The sequence below is a fragment of the Panthera leo genome, chromosome D1, assembly GCF_018350215.1.
Source record: "Panthera leo isolate Ple1 chromosome D1, P.leo_Ple1_pat1.1, whole genome shotgun sequence".
Classification (NCBI taxonomy): Eukaryota; Metazoa; Chordata; class Mammalia; order Carnivora; family Felidae; genus Panthera; species Panthera leo.
This window is the reverse complement of record NC_056688.1, coordinates 83,506,343-83,527,496: the sequence shown is the minus strand read 5'-3', so window position 1 is coordinate 83,527,496 and position 21,154 is coordinate 83,506,343. Positions and strand designations below refer to the sequence as shown.

General features: G+C 34.5%; 1 pseudogene; it reads right to left on the bottom strand.

The window, feature by feature from the left end:
* Positions 1-2,128: 2,128 nt before the first annotated feature.
* LOC122201573 lies at positions 2,129-2,237 on the bottom strand (annotated as a pseudogene).
* Positions 2,238-21,154: the final 18,917 nt, after the last annotated feature.

The window sequence follows — 21,154 nt, the reverse complement described above, 5'->3', positions numbered from 1 at the left end:
TGAGAGCTCCACCCTCAAGACCTAATTGTCTTCCCCAAAGCCCCACCTTCTAATACCATCATCTTGGCCATTAGGTTTTCAACCCTGAATTTGCAGGGGACACAAACATTCAGCCTATAGTGGGAGTCAAATAACAGAAATTCAAATGTGGAGCACCCTATTGATATGCCTCCCAGATCCCATTTTCTAGGCAAGTGCACCAAAACACCAGCCCCTGAGAGCTGTGAATATTGCCTGTTAATGATCACAGCTGCCCTCTTCTCCAGAGAAATGCCTTTGCAAATGACCACAGAGCAAGGTTATACCTCCTATAGTCTATCATGAGACAAGGGCAGAGGACAGCTCATACTTAATGACTGACTGACACTGGGTGCCAAAGTACTGAAACTTTGCTTCAAAGTGGCCATGTCTATAGAGATCTTGCTTATTGCTTTTTTGATCTGCTCCTAGGTATCCATAATGGTCATTGCTAGAAATAAAATATAATTGATTACTGTATATTAACTTTGTATATTATCTTACTACTAAATTCGGATACACACACACACACACACACACATTCATTCTAGGTACACAATCATGTTATCTATGAATTATGACAATTTTACTCGCCTCTCAAAATCCTCAGGAAATTCATTTATTTTTCTTATTTTATTGCTCTAGCAAGAAAGATCAGGAAGATTTCCATTAAAATACTAATAAAAGCCATAATAGCAGGCATTCTAATTTTTATCTCTGGGGAAGGGCTTTCAATATCTCACTATTAAATATCATGTTTGCTCTAAATTTTAAGTTAAACTTTACAGATTAACAAAATTTCATTCTATTTCTAGTTTGCCAAAAGTTTTCAGCATGAATGGCTATCAAATTATTATCAATTGCTTTTTGTATCTATTGAAATATACATATGGTTTGGTTTGTTTACTGTACTGATCCATAATAATTTATTTTCAAATGATTAGCCAACATTACGTTTCTGGAAAATCCAAATTAGTTGTGATATATTATCCTTTTTATGTATTGCTGGATCAAGTTTTCTAGTAATGTGTTCAAGATTTTTAATTTTTTTTAATGTTTTTTTATTTTTGAGACAGAGACAGAGCATGCCAGGGGAGGGGCAGAGAGAGAGGGAGACACAGAATCCAAAACAGGCTCCAGGTTCTGAGCTGTCAGAACAGAGCCTGACGTGGGGCTCAAGCCCACAAACTGTGAGATCATGTCCTGAGCTGAAGTCAGATGCTTAACCAACTGAGCCACCCAGGTGCCCCAAGATTTTTATATTTAGGTTTTTTTGAGATAATGCCTACAATTTTCCTTTATTGTATTATCTTTGTACAATCTAAGGCTCTTTAGTTCTCAAAATTTTTGTGGTATGTATTTCATCTTTATTATCTATCTTCTGGATTTTGTATAAAATTAATGTTATTTCTCCTTTTAATGTTTAGAAAAATTTGTAGATGAAGTCCTTTAATCCCGGAGCTTTCTTTGTGGAAAGGTTGTAAATTATGATTACATTTTTAATGGATATAAAGTTGTTTACATTGTTTCTTTTGTGTCCATTTTGACAAATTTGACTTTTTCTAAGAAAGTGTTTGGCACTATAAAAATGTCATCCCCTTATCTTTTGACTTCCATAGTTTATCGTAAATAATTACTCATGAATCTTATTGTTTGAAGATGGTGTATCTTTTATTTCTGGCCGCTTTTTCTCTTATCTTTGTTTTTTACTTGTTTCACTATGAAATGCCTAGATGTGGTTAATATCTATATTTACTCTGCTTAGGGTTACAAAATCTCTTTGAATCTCTGTGTTCATATCTGTCATTAATTTTGAAAATTCTTTTACTGTTATCTTTTTGAATATTGTTTCTGACCCACTTACTTTCTAATACTCTCTTACTGAGACTCGCAATACAATTATGTTAAAACTTTTCACTGGGTCCTATAGGATTCTGTTTTTCTTTATGTTCTTTACTATTCTGCATTTTTCAAGATGAATTATTTTTACCACAATAACTTAAAGTTCATTAATCATCTGTTTTACACTATCTAATTTGTTGCTTATTGACTTTTTAATTTTTTCATTCTATTTCTCAGTCCCATTATTTCCAGATTATTTGTAATATATTAAAATTCTTCAATGAAATTCTTTACCTTATACATCTATTTTCCTAGATATATTAAACTGATAAGAACAGATACTACACTTGATCTTAGCCAAAAGCCTGAAAAGCGATATTTTTCCTGTATATATTAATTACAGTTATTTTACTGTCCTTAGATGATAACTCTAATATTTCTATACCTTATAGGTCTTCCTATATAATCCTTCTTTGTTTGGTTTAGTCATTTGGATCTATTTTCTAGCATTCCTGTCAAGTTTTATTAAACCTTAGAAATTGTAATGAAAAATTGTACACAGTTTGAATGGCATAAAAGACTAAGTAGTAAAGGTGTAATAGACTGGTATTGACTATGGGCAGGATCTCCTTAAATAGTTTATTTCCAATTTACCATTAGTCTTAAATCCTATCCATTTCTGAGTTTTTAACTAAAAAGTCTATGATATTTATGTATGTCTTTCTGGGTGGGCTCTCAACTCTAACATTTGTGTCTCTAGCCTATTGGAACTGCTTAAATATCTGCTTGCCTTTTAGTCATCTAGTAACCATTCCCATGTTGTGTTTCCAGAATTGTGGCCCACAAATATTTAACTCAGGAACCAACAAATGCCTCAAGAGGAAATCACACACAGAATTCATGGCTTACTTTTCTGTAGTTCTCATTTCTCTGAGACCAGTCCCTTGAGTTGTAGAATTCCTTGGCAGCCCTAAATTCAAATTTTAATTGCACTTGTCCAGTAAGACAGCAATATCCAAATCATTACTTTCTGTTCAGCCTCATATCTCACCATTAAAATCAACAAATTCCCTGATGAGAAAATTTAGGCATAAATACACACCTCATGTAGTTGTGTTTCCATTATTTCTGATTATCTCTAGCATCTTGGTTCCTTAATTCCTAGCTTGCAGTTTCCTGATATATTCAAACAGCTGCTTTGTTTCCCCCCTTAAATTATATCTAGTTTGGTAGCTGCTCTTAGAGAGAAAAAAGGGTAGCTTAATGCTACCTCACCATAACTGAAATAAAAATATTCCAAACACCACTTTATATTTAAATTCAATTCCTATAAATGATTCATACAGTTATGAAGATGAAATGCAAACCTGTTTGTTGCTTTTACTATTATTTTTTAATAAATTTAGCTATTTACATCAAAAATGTCTCTACTTTCATATGAGTTAGCAATGGAGATTTGCTATAAACAAATAAAACTGAATTGTTAAATAAAAAGTTCCAGAGAATGTGAATTTATTAAACAAATTCTAAGCCTCCAACTATAATTCTTGAGAAAGTAAAATTCAGGTCTGCCATGGAGACCCAAAAGCTTCCAAGCACTCTACTAACAGGCCCCAATGAGAAGATTTGACTTAAACATTTATTATTTTTTCCAACGGAATTATTTAAAAAAAAAAACAAAACAAATTATTTTCACTATCATCTTTACTTAAGTAAAATTGATTGATTTATCAGAATCTCATTCTCAAAGTATTTTTTGTGTGTGACTTGAAGACTTTTTTGCCTCAATGATAACAAATTTCTGTTGGAAGTATAAAATTTAAATAAGTCTATCCATCTGTGAAACCAGTATTTGATCTATATTACATGAAGTATTTTTATAGGTTTCCTTTTTCTTATTTTCATAAATAATCCATTCCATCAAAATTAATTCAAGAGTCTCCATAAGAACTATTTACAGTAAGAGGAAATTAAAAAGGAAATTCTCGTTTCTACCTGTTAAATTTTATACGACCATTTTTAAATGTATTTCTAGGTGGCACATTTAGTGATAGTCATTTTGGACAATATAAAGGACGTTTCTTCCCAGTTGAATAGTAAAGCTTAACAGTGGTGGAAAAGGAAAAAGAAACCATAAATGAACAATATACTACTATCCACATCCTGAGGGCTTATAGAAAATAAGCTGGGGAAAAAATGAGGGATAACTTTTTTGTACTGTGTCAATACTTTTTTTGCATAGTTTTTATAGTTAGAATCAAACTCCAGCTCTTTTCCCATTGCACCATATTTCCCTTACATCATTTTTAGCTTTATTCTAAAAAACTTATTTTTAATAATGTATGAATGAAATAAAATCCTTCTCTGCAAAACAAATTAATTTGGGGAATTTGGCTAGGTTTTATATAGTAAGTCTAACTCATTCAGAGCCTATGTTCAAGCCTGATATTTTTCTAGCCATGCTGCAAATAGTACAAAATTTATATCTTTATTAACACTGTTCAAAAGTTCATTTTGGAAGAGGTAAAATAGTTATATCTTTTGAAATAATTATATTAGCTAAAAATAGCAAATAATGTTTTTAACATCAAATTCTCTCATTAAAAATGTTGTCTCCTCTGTAAGCCTTCTTTAACCATTTTTAATCAGTTATTTTCCTCCACATCAATCCTCCAAAAGTACTTGGCTCACCTTTCTACCCAGTGCCTCCTCTAAAGTATGTAAAGTCCCATCTCCAGTGAATATTTTTATGTAACTCCTTTCTACAAAACTAAGGGCTGAGGCAGGGTCTCTCTTTGTCAAGGACTAAGGGGGTACTGGCTCTATTGTAGTGGATTGTTGTTACAACTTTTTCCCCTGCAATGTAATGATTTGCTTTAAGGTCTATACTCATTTTACAGTAAACAGGACACCAAAAAATTAGAAATATATTTAATTCTTTTTTTCTATTCCCAGCATGCTGTACAGTGCTTAAAATACAGTAGGTGTGAATTATTATTAACCTCCAAAATTTGATAAATGCATATCTCAAAATCTCACTGACATGCCACCTTCCCTCTTAAGGACTTCATTGTACTCTTCTCCAGCCTCCTTATACAATGAGGTTATGTATTTTGTTTGATATTGATCTCTTCACTTTCTTATAATTATTTATATCGTTATCATATCTCCTCTAAAAGAATGCCAGCTTCTTAAGAGCAGGATTCATTCCTAATAATCTATGTATCTATCTGGCAAGGGGTACTGTCAGTATTTGGAACACAATCAGTGCCTGTTGAAAGAATAATTAATCACACAGAGAGGTGTGAATTGCAGATAGTATTCTGCTTTCTTCTCTACCTGGGTTGTTGTGAAGCTCAAATGAAAACAAAAAGTCTATAAAAGTGTTACATAATTTTAAAGAATCAACATTATTATGGTGATTTCTGCCTTATATATATGGAACCACATAGAAGTTTTAGATATCTTTGATTCTCCACCATAGCTGTTATGCAAAAGCTGTGAATGCAGCTTCCAATTCAACATAATGTGGCCTAGACATCAATCATAATTGATGGGTAGAGATAACTATTTGATGATAGAAACCATACTTAGAGTAGGCTTCAGTATTTTTCAGCCAAGTATTTTTTAACCAAGCTGAGATTATGCTACATCTATCCAAGAAATATTTTTGAATGTCTGATATGTGCCAGGCAATATTAAGTGCTAAGAGCTAAGGGTACAGTGATGAACAATATGAACATGGTCTTTGCCCTCAGAGAGTTTGTGTTTTAAGATGATTTATCTCTAAAAATATAGCTATACTTTAATAGTTTTCTGACTGAGATCTTTAAAAATTTTTAGGATAAATGCTTTAAACGGCTTTATCCCTTTACCTCTCCTGAGGTTTAGTGAATACTTTAAAAGGAAATTCTTCTGTGAAGATTTTTGTAATCAAGTTCAACCTTTTAGATCCAACAAAACAGTGCCCTTGTCACTCAGGTCTAAGATATTAACATTACCTTGTTAGCGAATCTTTTGATTCTTGGTATCAAGAAGTCTAATTAATTTAGATGGATTAGAACCCGTCGATATGCTTGTATACAGCAAAGGCAAGTTGTGTGCCTTGTCCACCTATACTCCTATAACTTTGTGTCTACCCAAATGAGAGCTTTGAAATTTTGTGTCCTACTCCTAAACAAATAAAAGGAGGAAGGTGACAACTTGTTAAAAAAACATCTGGTTGATAATGCAAGGCTGGAATCCTTCAATGATGTCAGTCCAATAAGAAATTTCTGCCCCATTCCTCTGACTCATCAAGTCCCAAAACATCATATATAGTTTTCATCACATATTTAATCATATAGTTGGATTATTTTTATATGAGCAGGACTCAACCAAGAAAAAATATTTATATATAAATGATATAAAATTTAAAAATTATGCTTTTCTATCTATAGCATAATAGAAAATAATATACATATATATTCTATATATGTAACTTAAATAATCTATTAACTTATTGTGAAATGCCCTCTAGTCTGTCATTGAGCTCTCCTTTTTTTCACACTGGCAAATGACTGTTTTTTAGTCAAAGAAGTCCTACATATTGATGCTGAGAAATATTGATTTGAGTACTCAGCATAGCCTCAAATGAAATGGTAATAATTCCACATATAGTTACTCAACTAACTCTGTGATAGAAACTTTCTTGAATCTACTCCACCCACCTTGTAGACTTTTAGTAAGTGTAAACATGGTGACTTTTAGTAAGTGTGAACATGCTGACCTGCTGAAATATTAGTGAAGTGAAGGAAATTGTTTGCTGTAGATACAGAAAACAAAATTTGAAATTGTAAGAAAGGATAAAAACGTGTCTCTCCTCTTAAGACGGGTATCAGCAAGAACTCTGGTCTGTCCTTCATGTCAATGAAAAGTGATTATGTACATGCTACCATCAAAAACCAATTCTTCTGGAAATACTGTCTTCTGTAAGAGTTTTTGGATACCACATTTTTCTAGTTTTTGTCCTGTCTCCCACACCACCTGTTCTCAGTCTTTTGGCAGGCTCCTCTTCCTTTGGCCATTCTTAATTTTTTATGTTTCAAGCTATCTTTTCTTTTTTCCTATCACTCTATATGTTCTCACAGTAACATTATACTGTTGAATAGCTTAATTGCCACTCATGTGTTGACATCTCCTAAATTTAGAGGTCCATCTAATAACTTTCACAGAAAATTCAGATTCATGTTTTCAAATGATTACTGGGCTTTTATACTTGAATATCTTCCAAGTACTTTAGTGTCAAATATCAAAAATTAAACTCATTTCACCCCACTCCAAACCTGTTTCTTTCCCTGCAATTTCCCTGTAAATGGAGCCACTGATTATTGAATTGCCGAATCAGAAACAGGCGGCATCCATGTGTATATCTCTCTTTTCCGTGGCCCCATCAAATCCATCGTCAATCCAGACAATTGTATCTCTTCAATATTTCTGAAATTCATCCAGTTCTTTCAACTCCATTCCTAGCTCAGGTCATCATTATCTCTTACCTAGATTTCTAGCTTTCTTCTAATCTAGTTTGCTTCTAATTCACCCTATTAATTGGAGCAGTCTTTTAAAATGCAAATATGCTAAGGCCACATCCCTGCCTAAAAACCCTCAAAGACTTCCCAGGGCCTTCCAGATAAAATCTGTGTTCTTTCCTCTTTTGCTCTCATCATGAATGTACCTTTGCTGATGTGCCTGACCTTAGCTCTTTCATCTTTCCTTTTGAATTCCAATACTATTCAATTTCTTGCTTCTCCCTGATAGTATCATGCTAGCACTGTCCCTTTTCTCTCGAATTTTATATATGCCATTCTCTCTGCCTGGAAAATTACCCCCTCTTGGCTTCTTTGAGGAAATTTTATCAGATAACAATTTAGATATTACATCACCTGGAAGTCTCTCTTGACCAATGTATCCTGAGCTCCAAATTTTCAATCCTTATTCCCTTCACCGATGCTCCCATAGCACCTCTTTCTTCCTATAATTCTTATCAACTTGAACTGCTACTTCTCTGTCTTCCCCTAGATTTTTAATTCTGTGAAGACAAAGAATGTTGCATTATTATTCACTCTTATAACTCCAGTACCTAGTGTAATATTTATTACATAGCAGGTACTCAAAAAAACATGTGTTTATTCCAAAATTTTTATATCATTTCTTATTTACACACAATAGATTTGTGTCGTTTATAGACACACCTCTTGACGCATCCTTACTTGAACAAATGTGCCTCTTTTATCTGATTAACATAGTGAGCTTTTGACTAAGATTAAATTTGAATAACCAGCAACAAAGTTTTAAATTTTCCCCAGCTATAAAAAAGTTTGCATATCAGGGTCATCTCTTAATACGTTAAGGGAAATATATCCCTCTTTTCAGTCACTTTTTTTTCATTTTGTAAGTTGTAGTATAGTTGCTTGGCTACATGGCTGCTCCTCTAAGGATAGAATCTGAGATTTATCCATTTTTTTACATCTCAAAATGTGTGCCCACTGTATCTATTCTCCTCTGAATAAATGTTTGTTCAACTTAATTAAACATAAAACCAGGGAACCACCAGCTCCATCTTTCATTAGAGGCAATACTTAGAAAGAGTCTCCAATTTGACCTTCCAGATGTACTCTCCACTTTGCTGTGTGTATAGAGAGGCAGAACTCAATGGACTACCTCAACAAGCTTCCTTCCCCTCTGTTTGGCTTTGGCCAATGAGAGGCCATGTCAGAAAAGGAGAAAAGTGAATTAAGCATGTTTATTCCACTGGATCTCTCCTTGCCAGTTCACTACTGAGTTCCAATAAATGCTTCCTCCACTGGCTGTCTCAATTCTGAGTCCCAGTGGCTGCTTACTATTATAATGATATGCAGGATATGTGTTATTGTTGATTGGTTTCAACTCTTAATACACCTTTATATAAATAGGCCCTGCATCAAATTCTCCTCAGGGTGCCTATGTGGCTCAGTTGGTTAAGCGCCCCATTCTTGATTTCAGCTCAGGTCATGATCTCCTCACAAACTGTGTCAGGCTCTGCACTAGCATGGGAGCCCACTTGGGATTCTCTCTCTCCCTATCTCTCTGGCCCAAACCCTATAGTGTGTGTGTGTGTGTGTATCTGTGTGTGTATGTCTGAAAATAAATAAACATTTAAAAAATAAATTCTTCTCAAGCTACGCAGTTTGAATATCCCAGTTTTTCCTGCCAAAATCTTGATAAACAGCCTTCCCAAATATTCTCTGTCCATATTTCTTCCCTGCTTGCAAATCTTCTCTCTACCCACTTTGGGTATGGATTGATTTGTTCTATCACCAATATGTTTTAAGAAATACTAGGTTCATCTGGGCATAGAAGTGGGAAACTGAGCACTTAACAAGAATGCAGTGACTCATTTCCTCTGATTCAGTAACAGGCCCAGTCCTGCATCAAACTATAGGTGAACCCAATCGTAGTAATAAGGCAATCCTAGTCCACATTTCATCTGAAACTTGCAACCACTACTCAGCAGACATAACTTTATACTTTTCACTCTTGCAGTTCTTGTCCATGAAGATCTACTAGTCCCTTTAAATAATGTTAGCCACTGCGAGCAAAGTAGCCACCTACAATAAAACAGCTATCTAAATTAGAGTAGTAAACCATAGCTTTCTTACTTGTTTTTAGACATTCCAGAGGCCATGGTCTTTTGTCAACCATCAGTGTTTTTATGAACTTGATTGTATTCTGGTTTTCACTGCTATGACCAGATACTCATGTAAGGATAAAATGCCTATCTATAGAAACTTTACATACTTTTATTTGGAGACCAACAGTACACAGATTAACTTATTGTTGTCAACTTATCAACTCCTTGTGCTCTAGGCAGAATGGTATGTAATAGAGCATAACTATTACCTACATGTCACAGGTTTGTAAATCATCCATTATTTTTCTAAAATTATGTTTACATCTTGCATACTGTTCTGTAGTTTCATTTCTAAAGCTAGCTGACTTGGTGTAATTGATATTCTAGGTCCATTTTAAACTTCCTCCCATTAATTTTCTTTAAATGTTGGGCAAATGTAAATCACAAATTTTCCTTAAGTAACTCATTGGTGGAATACACAATCCTTATCACCATTTTCAAGAATAGAAACTATAGTAAACTTCAGTTTCTAGATGTGTCTCACTTCCATTAAACTAAATTCTGAAACAGGTTGTTAGATCTTCCTAATCTCTTTCCTCACTTGTAAATATAAATGAGACAAGATGTGTATAGAAGTTAACCTAATGCCCAAACACAAGTAAGCACCATGTAAGGTCAACAATACAGTTCAGGTCACTACAAATTAGTTGGATTTTAGTCTACTTCTTATTTGGCTTTCCCCTAGTATTCAGTACTATATACTTTCTTCGCTGCAATGATCTCTCCCTTGGTTTCCATGACCTTATACTTTTTTCAGTTCTATCTCTTTGATCATATTTCCTTTTCCTCTCTAGATTCATCCTTTATAAGCTCCAAAATATTACTTTAGGCTGTGAACTAAATGACTTCATCTCTGCTCAAATCTTCACTAATCATTAATATGCCAAGTTTTATTTCTATTAAGTAGTCTCCTCTGAACTTCAAATCCATATTTCTAACCATCTACATGAGATCTCCATTCAGATGTGTAACAGGTACAGTTTGTGATCTTAACCCCTAAACTTCATTTTCTTTAATGGTTTCTCTCTCAATGTATGAAAGCAGGAAATACTCATTTCTTGAGACTTGAAGGTATCTTTAATGCCCCTTCTCTGTCTCACCCTCCAAAAATCATCCATCTTCAAGTCCTATAGATTTTATTTGCCTAATATCTTTTGAATGCACTTATTTGTTCTGTCCTACCACAAATGTTTTAACCAAAATTTCTCATCTGGACTACTGAAAAAAATACATTAACTCCTCCACCCATGCTTTTATATTTAAGCCAGAGTCAACTTAAAAAAAAAACAAAAAAACAAAAAAACATCTTGTCATATCATGACCCTGGTTAAAGTTCATGAATGGTTTCCCATTAGTTTTACAATAAAGCTTATTCCTTTTCATGAACTACTTTCACCTTTACCTTCTACATTCTTCTGCACTGATCTTATTTTAAACCTTTACATGTATTATGTTGCTTATTTCCAATCAGACTTTAACACATGTTATTCCTTCAGGCTCATGAAAAGTTCTTCTAGAAAAGTTGCCCTAATCCCTCAGGCTCATTCAGGCTCCTTGGTATATGCTTTCATACCTCTGTGTATATTCCCTTCATAACATTCAATTAATTCATTTGTCCACTCAACAATTCTGGACATACTAGGTTTTTGCATTAAGGCTTGCAGATAAGACAATGAAGGCAATAGACATTATTTCTGCCCTCATTGAGTTTACATTCTAGCTTTTATAACTTGTAATTAAGGTTTATGGTTGTTTGTAGTCATATTGGATTAATATCTTTTAACAAATGGTTATCTACATGAAAGTGGAGGCCTTTCTTTTTTTTTTTTTTTTTACCCTGTCACTTCCTTTGGACACATGACAAATTACTCTAAAACTTAGTGGCTTAAAGCAGTAATTGTCATTTATTTTCTTTCCTGGTTTTTATGAATGAGGAATTTGAAAAGAAAAGAGATTGGGCAGAGGATAAAAGACTGTGGGCTTGAGGGGCGCCTGGGTGGCTCAGTCGGTTGAGCATCCGACTTCAGTTCAGGTCATGATCTCACAGTCTGTGAGTTCAAGCCCCGCGTTGGGCTCTGTGCTGACAGCTCAGAGTCTGGAGCCTGCTTTGGATTCTGTGTCTCCCTCTCGCTCTGCCCCTCCCCTGCTCATGCTCTGTATCTCTCTGTCTCAAAAATAAATAAAAACATAAATTTAAAAAAAAAGACTGTGGGCTTGAATTATCCTAAGTTTCATTTTCTCACATTGAATCATTGATTCAGACTGTTGACTGGGAATCTCAGTTTCGGTGTTCCTGGATCTCTGTCTGTAATCTTCATCCTTACATGGATTTCACTATGAACTTCCTGAGACAGAGCCAGTAGAAGCCGCATTGCCTTATATGAGCTAGGCTTAGATGTCATACAGTGCCACTTCCGCTGCATTTTATTGCTTGAGATAGTTGCAAAGTTTCCTCAGGTTCAAGGTAGGTGTGCAGAGACACCTGAAATGCACATCTCAGTGAGAAGAGTGCCAGTCACATTGTAGGAAGAGCGTGTAAAATGAAATGTACACACACATTTATTTTTGAAAAGTACAATTGTCCACACACATTATTATAATCTTATTACCTAGCACTTTGTATGTAGTAAGTGATTAAGAAAATATAAATGGATGAATTGCCAAATGAAATTACGAAGAGGCCAAATCATGAAGGCTAGATTGTGACATGTTTATTCCCAGATATTTTTAGCTGCTCTCAGGAGTTATAACCTAGCATACAAACCTTTGCTTTTTCCTAACAACTCACTCATTATTGCATGTGAGTTTTCTGTCATGTAAGTATTGAAGCCTATGAACTAGAGATAGGGAAAGAAAACTGGTAACTTCTCAAACTAGCTCTATCCCAATCAATTTGAGTTTGGGGACAGTATGTAATTCAGTTCTTAATTGTGCCAGCTTTTCCTACTCTCATTCTACAGATTTAAGTGATCATTGCTTGGGAGGATGAGTACCTTTGATCAGCAGAAAATGCAAGTTGAATTTGGAATTGCCTCTGTCACTCAAGATCAGTCCAAAGATGCATCCCACAGGATAAGTCACCAGTTAACTACGGGATTTACAGGTGTCACTGAAAATGGGGCATGTCTTTTCTCTGTTGTAGAGGAGGAAGGGACAAAAATAGAATTGACAGTTGTCACAACACTGAATTTAAAGTCAATTAGAGCTAACCATACTATGGGGTTCATGAGTATTTCTCACATATATTCTCTTTAGGCTCTGTTGTGGGAATCAATAGTAGAAATAAAGAAAAGAAGGAAAGAAAAAAAGAAAAGAAAAGAGAAGAAAAGAAAAGAAAAGAAAGAGACAGAGAGGGAGAGAGAAAAAGAGAAAGCAAGGAAAGGGAGAAAGGAAAAGGAAGAAAGGAAGAAAGAAAGATTTTAAATACTGCAACTTTAGATATTGGCTTTTGAAGCATTCACATATTTCTGGTTGTGGGATATGTTCCTATTTTCAATTTATTGGAATTATTATAATCTTGTCCTCTGAGTAAGTAGAGTTTTTCTATATTTGGATAATATTTCCTTCCCCTATCTTATCTACAGAACCAATACAGATGATGATTTAACAAAAACCGGTCAGAGACAGATAACTTAATCTCACCTGGTTCTTCTGGTGATTTTTTAAGCAAGTCTAGCCTTTCTGTTCCTCTAACCCAAACAACAAACTAGTAATTGACTAAATGAATCAAAAGTCACAATTAAGTACTATAACTCATCAATCTCTTCCTCTTTATCTTTTGTAAACACAAAATTGTAGAGTAGAAGTAGTAGGATATGGCGGCCCTCTCCCCTGAAGCACCAATAAATAAAATTCACACATCACTGTTAGAATCACAAAAAAACTTAATTAGCTGTTTGTCAGTCCCAATTCCAAAATCCTGGGAAACAGATTCTTACCAACCAGTATTTTTTTTGTCAAATTACCATGAATACACTTCTTCAAAGAAGGAACTATGATGTCTTACATACCTGGCTAAGGGATTCTACCTCTGGAAAGGCAGTGTGGTGCAGTTCTTAAAGAAGAGGAATATTACATGCAGATGGTACAGAAATCCCAAGTCATCCATGCCACCTGCTCACCACCTGTTCTCAAACCTTGCCTCCACAACCTATCCTCTGAGAGACTTTAGGCAAGATATTTCATTCTCCAGACTTCATATTTATCACATTTAAACTGGGATCTTAATGAAGTTTGTTTCTTTTCTGTCTCTCCTACAGATTTATTGTGGGAATTAAGTAAGATAATACATAGTCTAAGCACACTATGGCACAGAGTTCACAATTTTGCTCTTATAATATGAGCCATAATTACTATTTATCATCATTACTGTTACTCCTATTGACAAACTGTATTTATTAAATGTTTCCTCTTACGGGGCTCTTTCTTGTTGCCATTAGTATTGAAGCTTCTGTTCTGACACCAAGAAGTCAAAAATCTTGTACTAAGAGCATTAATATCATCTACTACCCAAAATATTATTGAGTTTCTTCTTTGGGCTGGACGCTACTCATTGCATGAATTTCGTACTCCAATATTAATAGTCCAAGAACCTTAAGTATTCTTCTTTGAGGCATGGTGCTATTATTCCTTACACAGGTGACAAACAATGAGGACTTTTGATTTTAAAATGTTATAGAGGGGTGCCTGGGTGGTTCAGTCACTTAAGCCTCTGACTTTGGCTCAGGTCATGATCCTGTGGTTTATGAGTTAGAGCCACACAATGGGCTCTCTGCTGTCAGCACAGACCCTGCTTCAGATCCTGTATCCCTCTCTCTCTGCCCCTTCCCCGCTCACTTCTGTGCCCTATCTCTCAAAAATCAATAAACTTAAAAATAAAAAAATAAAATAAAATAAAATAAAATAAAATAAAATAAAATAAAATAAAATAAAATAAAACAGAGATTGTATTAAGACATCTCTATACTAATTTGTGCTCACTCTTTACTATGTCATTCTTCCTTAAGCCTTCAGGATATGCCCATTGATACTGGATACCCTTCGATTTAGGTATCTTTAACCTCTATAATACTTGTTTGAGCAAAATTTACTTAAACAAATTTATTCTTGATTCTCCCCTCCCAAGGGTTCCTTTGTTTCCAAGTAAATGGATTGGAGACTTTATCCTCTTAGTTTCAAGATATATCTGGGCATGATTGAATGAAGGTGAACATAACACAACTTTAGGTCCTCAAATAAAGATTCCCACTTAACAAGGCAACAATCAAGAGTGGACAGTGAAACCTGTATAGGAATATAATTGTGTAGTCACACAGGGTCTTGAAATCAGAAGGGCTTTGTACTTGGTTTAGTACTCTGCTCTCACCATCTTGCAATTCTTAATGATTTTATCTTTGTACTTGAATTTTGTAAGTGAAGTACAATGGGAAAATAAAGCAAACAAGATGCATGCAAATGCGTGTCCCCTGTTCCTTGTCACCACATGTACATATAGCATTCACGCTGTCCCATGAGAACAGAATTCAAATGGACTCAAAATGTGTGGCCGCTTTGGTGAGACTCGCACAAAAGAAAAACCTGTTAAATTTACAATAGAGTAAACAAGGGTATTAATAGCTCTAAGAGGTCACATTTTGTTTGAACCAGAACTTGCTTGAAATGTAGAAAGAAGATAATTAAAAGAAACAAGAGCAACCAAGAAACCCTATCATATTCTTCTTACTCATGTTACTTTCCTGTATTGGTCAACCACTTTGGCTGAAAATCATAACACAGAAGATAGAAAAGGAAAACAGAGCAATCCATAGTCTGTTTTCATTTCTTATTCATCAGTAAGCCAAGGATAGACTGTACTGGTAGATGTGCATGAGTCAAGGAATAGAAGAAGTTGAGTTAGTTTTGTGAGGTATTTCTATAGCTCTGGTAAGTATAAAATACATATGAAGGTATGAGCTACAAAGTGCATATTATATAACTAAAGGGATTCCACATAATAATTATGTTCTAATTATTGTATTTAAAATTAGCATTGCACAATATTAAGATGAATGGTAAAATTTACGCTCATTGCTTCAAATTTTAATTTTTTTTTTACTTAGAATGGCATTAAACACCCAATAATAAACATAACCACAGATTGAGAGTGAGACCACAGAAGGAAGAAAAACTTTTTAGTATATTCAACATAACATTTTCCTGCTTTTTGTACAAGGAAATCTACATTTTCATTTTTTACTAGGTCTCACAAATGATATACCTGGACCTAAAAGTAGAATCAATTAACAAAGAAATTTGATGTAGGAGATTTAAGCCATTTCTGGGCATTTACTTTCCTTTTCTAAAGTTCCTTTCCCCCCCTAATCCGCAAAGCATTTTGTTTTTCTGGGAAGTTGTGTTTCTCAGGAGATCTTACTTAAAGAGAACAGCTATTATGTAAATGTTTGTTTACCTTCCCTGTTGACATGCAGAGAAACACCACTGTACCTCTCTATATTCCTACTTTGTTTTGTTGCCTTCTCCCCCTGGAACCCCCCTCCCACAAAGTACTTCACACTTAGATTTCATGAGTGATGACAAGTCAGATGGCATTTTTCAACCAAGCTCCCTTGGGTGTCCTAGCAGTTTAGATCACCTCCATTGCAGACAAAGCTGCTAGAAACACATGCAAAACTCAGTTCCCTTCAGAGTTATTCTGAGAACCTTAATTCATTTGAGAAGTGGAGGATGGCAAAGAACTTCAACCTACACTCCAATTTACAAAGCAGAGAAAAACACTGACTTCTCTATGATGACAGATCAGAGGAGAAGGCAGTCAGGAATAGCCATGGTATAGATGGTATAGATTGTCAGAATGACAACCATCACACATCTTAGGCAATATCATTTCCCTTCGGATAGCAACAGTTTTCCTGAGGTGTGGTTAGAGGTGCAATGAGTGAAACACAATGTGTGGAATTGCAAGGGAGGGGATGGGAATGTTGATATTGAACCAAATGATGAGACGAAGGAGGCCCACAAGGAGGAAACATATGGCTATGCATATGCATGGTGATTTGGATCAGGAGCACATGTGGCTAGATGACAGGATGGCAACGCTGGGGGAGAGCAGTCAAAATGAGAGTCCTAAAAACTGCTTACTCTACTGAGTGCTTCCCCATAGTGGGAAGGCAGTTCTCAATTATATTAAAATAGATTTCTTCACTCACACAAGCTGGGGAATATCTGGATCTGCATATAAGTACAATTAAAAGGTATCACGCTTTGCATTTGTTTTTGCATTGGAGAAATTGGTTTCTTTATAAATTATTTTAGGCCTTGATATTTGCCATCTGTGTTCTTTTTGATGGAGCAATTCCTTATACATATTTAAAAACAGATGATGATGATGATGATGATGATGATGTTGTAGCATATAAATTTCATCTGTCTAGCTAGATATCATCTTATTGAAAATCTGCAGAAGCATAACAGTATTGTTTGAACCATAACCACGAAAAGACCACATTGTTTTCAATACAGGGCAACACTCTTGGTGCTATAGGTAAGAAACAGGTCGATGACATTTAATAAATGCTATCTTGATGCTATCCTGTTACACATGGAACAGAAAAATATAGTGAGGTCTAACTGAACATCCTTTACAGAGGAGACAATTTGACATCAACGATAACTACAAAATAAGTCAGTACTTGTGAAGAACTTGAAGTTATATAACATGCTGTTATGTACCTGATGTTAGAGACAATTCCTTCTAGAGGCTATTTCACTGTAAATATAACTTAAAACATCATTCTCTATCTGTACCTCTCAAGTATACCTTCTGAAGGCAGTGCATATTAAAAACTGACAGTCATTTTTTAGGCAATTTGCTTTTTGGAAAATTAACCAAATTAAAAGAACTAAATGAAATTTGAGGATGGAGAAATTTCATTTTTATTCTATTTAAAATTAAAAATATTTCCTGATATTTCTTATGTGTGAAATGATTGTGTTATATGCTGTGCTATAGCTGTGATCCCTCTGGGGCTCTGTGGGGTATCATTGCTGAATACCTAACTCTTATTATGCTATTGTCTTTAAAATGAAGAATGTGCGTCTTCCAATGTCAATTTAAAGAATACAGCATCCAACAAAAACTCAAAAGTATAGAAAATGCCATTTTCATTTAAACAAATACTTGTGGAGCAGCATAATTTTTGCAAGGGGATTTTTAAGGTTCCGTAGATTCAGTGATGATAGCAACATTTCTTCTTTCATAGAGCTTACATTCTAGTGAGAGTATGCATGCAATAAATATATGAACAAATAAGCAAACAGATAATTTCAGAGTAAAGTCTTGAAGAAAATAAAGCAGGATAAGCAAGAATAACTATGTGGGAGGGATTCTTTACAATAGTGGCAAAAATCTTCTCAAGGACATCACACTAGAGTTGGAACTCAACTGAGAAAGGAGCTGGCATGTGGAATCTGGGGAGATGCACCTCATACAGAGAGAGTAGGAAGTATGAAGAATTTGAGATGTAAATCATTTCAGAGTTTTGAGATTCAAAACAAAGTTCGAGATGGATAGGGTATAGTAGGCAAAGATGTAGGAGAGCAAGGAAAATAGGAGATCACATAGCAAGAGTCAGATCATACAAGGCTACAGCAAGGTATTTCAACTTTCCCTTTGACATCTTCCTATATTGACATGTTTTATATCTGTATTTGCTTTGTCTTAACTCCATCATTTGGTTCCTTGAGTACAAAGCTATGTCTTACTCTTTATAATAAAACCCAGAAATCAACTACATTGCTCCATTCTTCCATATTTAAGAGTTCAGCTTAAAATACTCAAATATCAAGTACTGGAAAAACCAGTAACTGTTTCAATCTCCACAAAGATTTTTTTATAAGGGTGAGATACATCCACTGCATTTATTTAATTTGAAAATTAGCTAATTGGGTTAAAAAGTTTGAATATCCTTCATGGTGAAAAAATTTTTAAAAAGGAAAGAAAATCCTCATAACTCCCATGTTAAAAATATGAAAATAAAACTTAAAACCAGAGTTTCAATTTAATGCTCTAGTGAATATTAGTCATGATTATATATATATATATATATATATATATATATATATGCCTTATTATATATATTTATATACATACATATACAACATAAATTAGGCTAAATATATATATCTCCACAGAATAAACATCACATCCTGATGATAGAGTTTTCCAAATGTTCCAGGAACAGATACATAATCTCTATTTTACATAAAATGTTCAAGAGAATATATGAAAAAGTTAAACTTTCCAAACTTCTTTTGAATTTAGTATGCATGTCCTTAGTGCTAAATCCCAAAAATGACTGCACAAGTAAAATTATACACAGATCATGTTTATAAACACATATACAAAATCCTAATTAAAATACTAAACACTAAATTCAGGAATATGTACTTAAAAATTTTCACAATATCACCCCAAATTTATTAATATAATTAGCCATTTTAACAGATTAAAAGGGAAATAAAATTTAATGCTCAGTCATAAAAAGAAAAATTCTTAGCAAACTAAAAATAGAAAAGCTTTCTTTAACCTGCCAGATTCAGTCCTCAAACTCACTAAAATATCATAGTTAACATTGCATTAGGAATTCTAGCCAATGCATCATATAAGAAAAACATAATGAATGGCTCTAAGGATAGAAAAGGAAAAAAATATAATTGCGTTTATTCATGGATAGTTTAATTCTCAACAGAAAATTTGGAAAAATCTACACAAGCATCATTAAGTTTGCAAGGTTGTTGCATACAACAACATCAATGTACAAAAAGACAAAAGCTTTCCCATTTAACAATAATAAGTGACTAGCAAACATAACTAAACAAACAACAAAAAAACCACAAAACCCTATCCTCAGCAATAGTCAAGTGTCATAAACCATTTTGTTCCGTGGAAAAACTTTTATTAGAATATGTGTGAGTGGGGCCCCTGGGTGGCTAAGTTGGTTAAGCATCTGACTCTTGATTTCAGCTCAGGTCATGATCTTTTGGTTCATGGGATTGAGCCCAGAGTCAGGCTCTGAGCTGTGAATGCAGAGCCTCCTTAGGATTCTCATTCTCTCTCTCTCTCTCTCTCTCTCTCTCTCTCTCTCTCTCTCTCTCCCTCTCTCTCTCTCTCTCTGCCTCTCTCTTTGCCCTTTTCTGCTTGCATGCATGCTCACTCTCTCTTGCTCTCTCTCTCTCAAATAAATAAACTCAAAAAAAAAAAAAAAGAATCTGTGTGAGTGATTGATTGAAGCTATAGATCAGTTTGAATAATTGACTTATGTATGACATAAATTATTCCAGGAACAAGAATATTCAAGAACATTGCCTCTGCATATCTATTACTGAGCCTAATCCAATTGGACTTGTCAGTTTAACAATATTTAGTCTGAAATTCTAAGAAAATTCTTCATATTGCCTCTTTGATAATTTCATTCTTTCTGTTTTCTCTTCCTGGGGCACTTGTTATTCATATGTTAGATTTCCTTTTCTGTTTCCTTTTGTACCTTTTAAAATGTTTTGCTCTAATTTTGAGAAAACTTTCTCAACTCTATTTTCTAACACTTGTATTTTTTTTGTTTTACTCTCACATTTTTAAAAATCATTTTTAATTTTTTAATATTTATTAATCTGAGGGAGAGAGAGACAGGGAGAGGGAGAGGGAGGGGGAGAGAGAGAGAGAGAGAGAGAGAGAGAAAGAGAGAGAGAGAGAGAGAGAATGACAAGGGAAGGGACAGAGAGAGAGGAAGGCACAGAATCTGAAGCAGTCTCCAGGCTCTGAGCTGTCAGCACAGAGCCCTATGTGGGACTTGAACTCATGGACCACAAAATCATGACCTGAGCTGAAGTCAGACATTCAACTGACTGAGCCACCCAGGTGCCCCTCACATTTTTTCTTTTTAATTTTTAAGAATCCTTTTCTATTCACTGAATATTATCTTTATAGCGTGTTTCATAGATGTAACATATTCTCCAATTTTTCTGAGAATATTAATAACATTTTTTTGTTCTTAGTATCTTTTTTCAAGTTGGTTTCTATGGTTTATTTATTTGTGTCTATTTCTTCCTTGTTAATAACTTTTCTCTGTCATATGAATATATTTGACTCTGTAGAAATTGTTAAGAATTGGCAACTTGAACTATTTGTGCTTCACAGTATGAGATAGATGTATCATTTCATATTCTTCTTGAGCTGCTCAGACATCTTTAGAAGAGCCCTTATATCTCTTCAACTTTGGAGTAAGGATTTGGTTCCTAGTATTCTGGAGGTCAAATGGAGGGTATAGATCTAAGGGCCTCTATCTTTACCCTTTAGTATATCTACTGTTACCTGTCTTCCTTTTGTTTAGGAGGGCACCCCTGATCTCAAATGTGCCTGCCATCTTCAGTTCAATGATGCTGTGGATTCTCTTTCAAGATAACAAATTCCTACATTTTTACTGGGGCAGAGGAAAAGCAGTCACCCAACAAAGCAAAAGAAAGATAAGTATCTAGAAATCTAACTACTTATCAAACAGCTTTAACTCAATTTTCCTTATTTTTGGTCTCTTT